The sequence below is a fragment of the Herpailurus yagouaroundi genome, unplaced genomic scaffold (genome assembly GCF_014898765.1).
Source record: "Herpailurus yagouaroundi ecotype Mexico unplaced genomic scaffold, PumYag 141, whole genome shotgun sequence".
Classification (NCBI taxonomy): domain Eukaryota; kingdom Metazoa; phylum Chordata; class Mammalia; order Carnivora; family Felidae; genus Herpailurus; species Herpailurus yagouaroundi.
In genome coordinates this window covers 55366815-55372145 of record NW_024412396.1, presented here as the reverse complement: position 1 = coordinate 55372145, position 5331 = coordinate 55366815, and the positions used below count along the sequence as shown (strand labels likewise).

At 36.4% G+C, this 5331-nt stretch overlaps 1 long non-coding RNA gene across 1 annotated transcript in view; it reads right to left on the bottom strand.

The window, feature by feature from the left end:
- Positions 1-714: 714 nt before the first annotated feature.
- Positions 715-5331, bottom strand: part of LOC121031313 (uncharacterized) — a 25813-nt gene continuing 21196 nt past the window's right edge. Inside the window, exons 2-3 of the long non-coding RNA XR_005790665.1 lie at positions 1142-1227; positions 715-1038 (exon numbers count right to left, since the gene is read on the bottom strand). This is a non-coding gene — a long non-coding RNA (uncharacterized LOC121031313). The remainder of the gene's footprint in view (positions 1039-1141; positions 1228-5331) is intronic.

Sequence of the window (5331 nt, the reverse complement as noted above, 5' to 3'; positions counted from 1 at the left end):
AGTTCCAAACGTGTAAGCAGCAGGATGTACTCAAAGAGCCTCTGCCACTGAAATAGTTGAACCCAATCATTTATCCTCCTTATGTCACTGTACTCAAGATTCATAGTCCCAGAGTGAGAATCTGCTGAGATTAGCTTGGGTCATATGTCTGCCCTTCAGGTAGAGAAAAGTAGGGAACTTTGATGTACAGTCCCCCCCAAGAACAGGCAACTGAAGAGAGGTAATCTCCTAAAAGAATATCAGGAACTGATACAAAAGAAAAACGGATGCCGGGCAGTGTAAAACAAATAAAATACAAGTATTTGGTTCAATTAAAAAAAAAAAATCTTGGGGCACCTGGGTGGATCAGTTGTTTAAGCGTCCGACTTCGGCTCAGGTAATGATCTCACGGTTCGTGGGTTCAAGCCCCACGTCAGGCTCTGTGCTGACAGCTCAGAGCCTGGAGCCTGTTTCAGATTCTGTGTCTCCCTCTCTCTCTGACCCTCCCCTGTTCATGCTCTGTGTCTGTCTCAAAAATAAATAAACATTAGAAAAAAAAAATTTTTTTTAAATCTTGACATAAGAATTGTAATGCAGAAACAACCGAGGACTTCTGTTACAAATACCTATCAAGATAGAATAGGGCAAACCACGTTAATGGCTAATTTTATATGTTAACTTGACTGGACCATGAAATGCCCAGACATCTGGTCAAACATTACTCTGGGTGTGTCTGTTTCTGATTGAAATTAAACTTTGAATCCTTGGACTGAGTACATTGTATTGCCTTCCTAATGTGAGTGGCCCTCATCTAGTCAATGAGGGCCTGATTGGAACAAAAAGGCTGACCCTCCCGTGATTAAGAGGGAATTTCTCTTACCTTGAGCTCAGACAGGTTTTTTTTCCTGCCTCCAGACTTGAACTGAAACATCAGCTTTTTCTGGGTCTCAAGGCTGCCAGCATTTAAACTAGAACTCACACTTTGGCCCCTTTAGGTCACCAGCTTGAAGACTGCAGGTCTTGGGATTCGGCAGATTCCATAATTGTGTGAGCCAATTCCTTATAATAAACAAACAAACAATTGATTCTGTTTCTCTGGAGAACCATGACTAATACACTCACCTCCTTAAAGTAGAAATATAGACGTACATGTTTGCCTCACCTGTTGTATTTAGAGTAGCTTGCCATGTTCTGTGGTCATTTAATTCATGCTATGTATCATTTGTCCTTCTGCAGTGGGCACTGAACCTGAAACCAGAAAGCTAATTTTAAGTACTAGTTTTGCGAAAATTTAATCTTGTAAGGACTTCTCACCTTCAGTTTTCCCATCTGCCAGATTTGGATAATGATATCTATAAAGCATGATGGCTTTGAAGATTAAGTGACATATTTTTTTTAATGTTTTATTTATTTTTGAGAGAGAGAGACAGAGAGACAGAGTACGAGTGGGGGAAGGGCAGAGAGAGAGGGAGACACAGAATCCGAAGCAGGCTCCAGGCTCTGAGCTGTCAGCACAGAGCCCGACATGGGGCTTGAACTCGTGAACTGCGAGACCATGACCTGAGCTGAAGTCAGAGGCTTAACCAACTGAGCCACCCAGGTACCCCAAATAAATGACATAATTAAAGGGAAAGTGTTCTGTTGATCCTGGTAAATAGTAGGTGTTTAATGTTTACAATATATAATATGGAATATAAATCAGGGCAGGTTCCATGCTGTCTACTTTTTTGTCTACATTCCCCAAAGAGTTAGGCATAGTAGATACTTGATAAATGTCTGTGAAAAAAAATGAAATATATAGATAAAAACTCTTTCTTTCGTTTCTAAAATTATACGCATGGCTATGTGCATGGAATGAAGTGTGAATGTATAGAGTCAACTGAATAATACCAACCACTAACACATGGCATGTGATCTCAGCACAAAAATGAGCAATTGGTGAGTGACACTATAGACCAAATGGACCTAACAGACATATACAGAACATTCTATCCAAAAAACAGCAGAATACACATTTTTCTTAAGTGTGCATGGAACATTTTCAGGATAGACCATATGTTAGGCCACAAAACAAATCTTAGCAAATTCAAGAAGGCTGAAATCATACCAAGCATCTTTTCTGACCTTGCGGCATAAAACTAGACATCAATAACAAGAGGAAAACTGGAGAACTCACAAATACATGGAAATTAAACAACACCTTCCTAAACAACCAATGGATCAAAGAAAAGCTTGAAGGGAAAATAAAGTTTCTTGAGACAAATGAAAATGGAAACACAACATACCAGAACATGTAAAATGTAACAAAAGCAGTTCTAAGAGGGAAGTTTAGAGCAATAAATGCCTACATTAAGAAACAAGCAATACCCCAAATAAACAACCTAACTCTACACCTTAAGGAAGTAGGAAAAGTTGGGCACCTTGGGAAGGAGCCCAAAGTTAGCAGAAGAAAGGAAATAACATAGATTAGAACAGAAAAAAATAAAAACAGAGAACAGAAAAATAAAAAACATTAACCAAAGTGTCTGACTCTTAATTTCAGCTCAGGTCATGATCTCACAGTTCATGAGTTGAGCCCTGCATTGGCCTCCTCACTGACAGTGCGAAGCCTGCTTGGGATTCTGTCTCTCCCTCTTTCCCTTCCCTTCCCCTGCTTCTCTCTCTCTCTCTCTCTCTCTCTCTCTCTTTCTCTCTTTCTCTCAAAATAAATAAATAAACTTAAAAGAAAAAAGATTAACTAAACTAAGAGTTGGTTCTTTGAACAGATAAACAAACTTGACAAGCCCTTAGTTAAACTAACCAAGGAAAAAAAGAGAAGGGACCCAAGTCAAAAAAATTATAATGAAAAAGGAGAAACAACTGATATCATAGAAATCCAAAAGATTATAAGAGGCTATAAACAATTATGCACGAACAAACTGGATAAGCTAGAAGAAATGGGAAAATTCTTAGAAATGTACAATTTACCAGAGCTTAACCAGTAAGAAATAGAAAACCTGAGCAGACCAATAACTAGTAAAGAGATTTAATCAGTAATCAAAAATCTCCCAATGGAGAAAAAAGCCCGGGACCAGATGGCTTCACTGGTAATTTTAACAAGCATTTAAAGCAGAATTAATGCTAATTCTTCTCAAGACTCTTCAAAAAAACTGAAAAGGGAAAAACACTCCCCAATCAAAAACGAGCATTATCCTGATACCCAAAACAGAAAAGGATACTACTAGAAAAGAAAACTACAGGCCATATCCCTGAGGAATATAGATGCAAAAATTCTCAATAAAATACCAGCAAATGGATTTCAGTAGCACATTAAATGGATCATTCACCACAACCAAATGGGACTTATCCTTGAGATGCAAAGATGGTTCAACATTTGTGAATCAATCAATGTGATACATCACATTAATAGAATAAAAAAAAAAACAACATATGAACATCTCAGTTGGTGTAGAAAAAACATTTGACAAAATTCAACATCCATTCATGATAAAACTTCTTAACAAATTAGGCATAAAAGGAATATATCTCAACATAATAAAGGCCATATATGACAGCTAACTAACATCATGCTCAGTGGTGAAAGTTTGAAAGCTTTTCTTCTAATATCAGGAACAAGTCAATATTTACACAACATGTATCTGATGAGATTAACATCCAAAATATAAAAAGAATTCATACAGCTCAATAGAAAAAATAATAATGTAATTAAAAAATGGGCTAAGGACTTGAATCAATATTTATCCAAAAGACAGACACAAAAGGACAACAGGTACATGAAAGGATGCTCAATATCACTAATCATTAGGAAAATGTAAATTAAAACCACAATGAAATATCACCTCCTGCCTGTTAGAATGGTCATCATTAAAAAGACAAGAGATAACAAAAAGCTGGCATAGATGTAGAGAAAAGAGGACCTTTGTGCACTGTTGGTGGGATTACAAATTGGTACACCACTATGGAAAACAGTATGGAAGATCCTCAAAAAATTAAAACTTAACTATCGTAACATTCAGCAATTCCATTTCTGAGAATATATGCAAAGTCAATGAAAACACTAACTCAAAAAGATATATGCACCCCTATGTTCACAGCAGCATTATTTACAACAGCTAAGACATGGAAACAACTTAAGTGTCCGTTGATGGACAATGGATGAATGGATACACAATGGAATATTATTCAGCCATAAAAAAAATACAAGGAAACCCTACCATTTGCAACAAAATGGATAGACCTTGAAGGTATTATGCTAAATGAAATAAGTCATAAAGAGAAAGACAAATACTGTATGATCTTACTACTGTGTAGAATCTAAAAAACAAACTAATTAAAACCAGTCCAAAGAAAAAGAGATCAGACATACAGATACTGGATGCAAAGGGTCATGCCAGGGAAATTGGAGGAAGGTGTTCAAAAGGTACAAATTTCCAGCTTTAAGATACATAAATACCAAGGATTTAAGGTACAACATGTTGACTATAGCTAACACTGCTGTATGATATATAGGAAAAGTAAGAGACTAAATACTAAGAGTTCTCATCACAGGGAGAAACTTCTTATTCTTTTTTTTCTTTCTCTTCTTTTTTATTGTATCTATATAAGATGGATGTTAGCTGGATTTCACAATTTATGTAAATTTCACAATATGTATACATCAAGCCATCATGCTGTATGCCTTAAGCTTATATAGTGTTGTATGTCAATTATTTCTCAATAAACTTGGAGGGGAAAAACTGAGCAATTTTGTAAGACAACTGCAGTCTTCTAGGAAGAGGAACTCAACATCCTGCTAATAAAAGTGTCATCTTCAAGATAAATGACCAGGCCAATGCAATGGGGGGATGTGTGTTATGAGAGATTTTCTATTATCTTCAAGACAAAACAAAATTGAAGTCAATACTGATGATATCTTAAGGGTTATTGGCATAACTCTAGTGAGCATCCCTTATTTTACTATCATCGCTATGGATCACGTCTCAATGTAAAATAATCTGCTGACAATTGGGAAAAGTAATATTTATATCTCATATCTCAGGATTTTAAGGGTCAACTATTCTAGTTTAACCTCTTCTTTAACTATTAACTTGAATTGTGCTCATATAACCTGAAAATAAACTTTTTGTCATGTCACATAACAGATCTGATGGAATCATTTGGTTATTTTGGCCTTGTGAGGACATAGCCACAGAGAAAGATGCAAAGTAGTAACTCCTGATTCTGATAGCTTGATATATATATTTTTGTATAGCTAGTAAACCTAAAGGCAGTTAAAATAAAAAATCTCCATAGAGGGGCGCCTGGGTGGCGCAGTCGGTTAAGCGTCCGACTTCAGCCAGGTCACGATCTCGC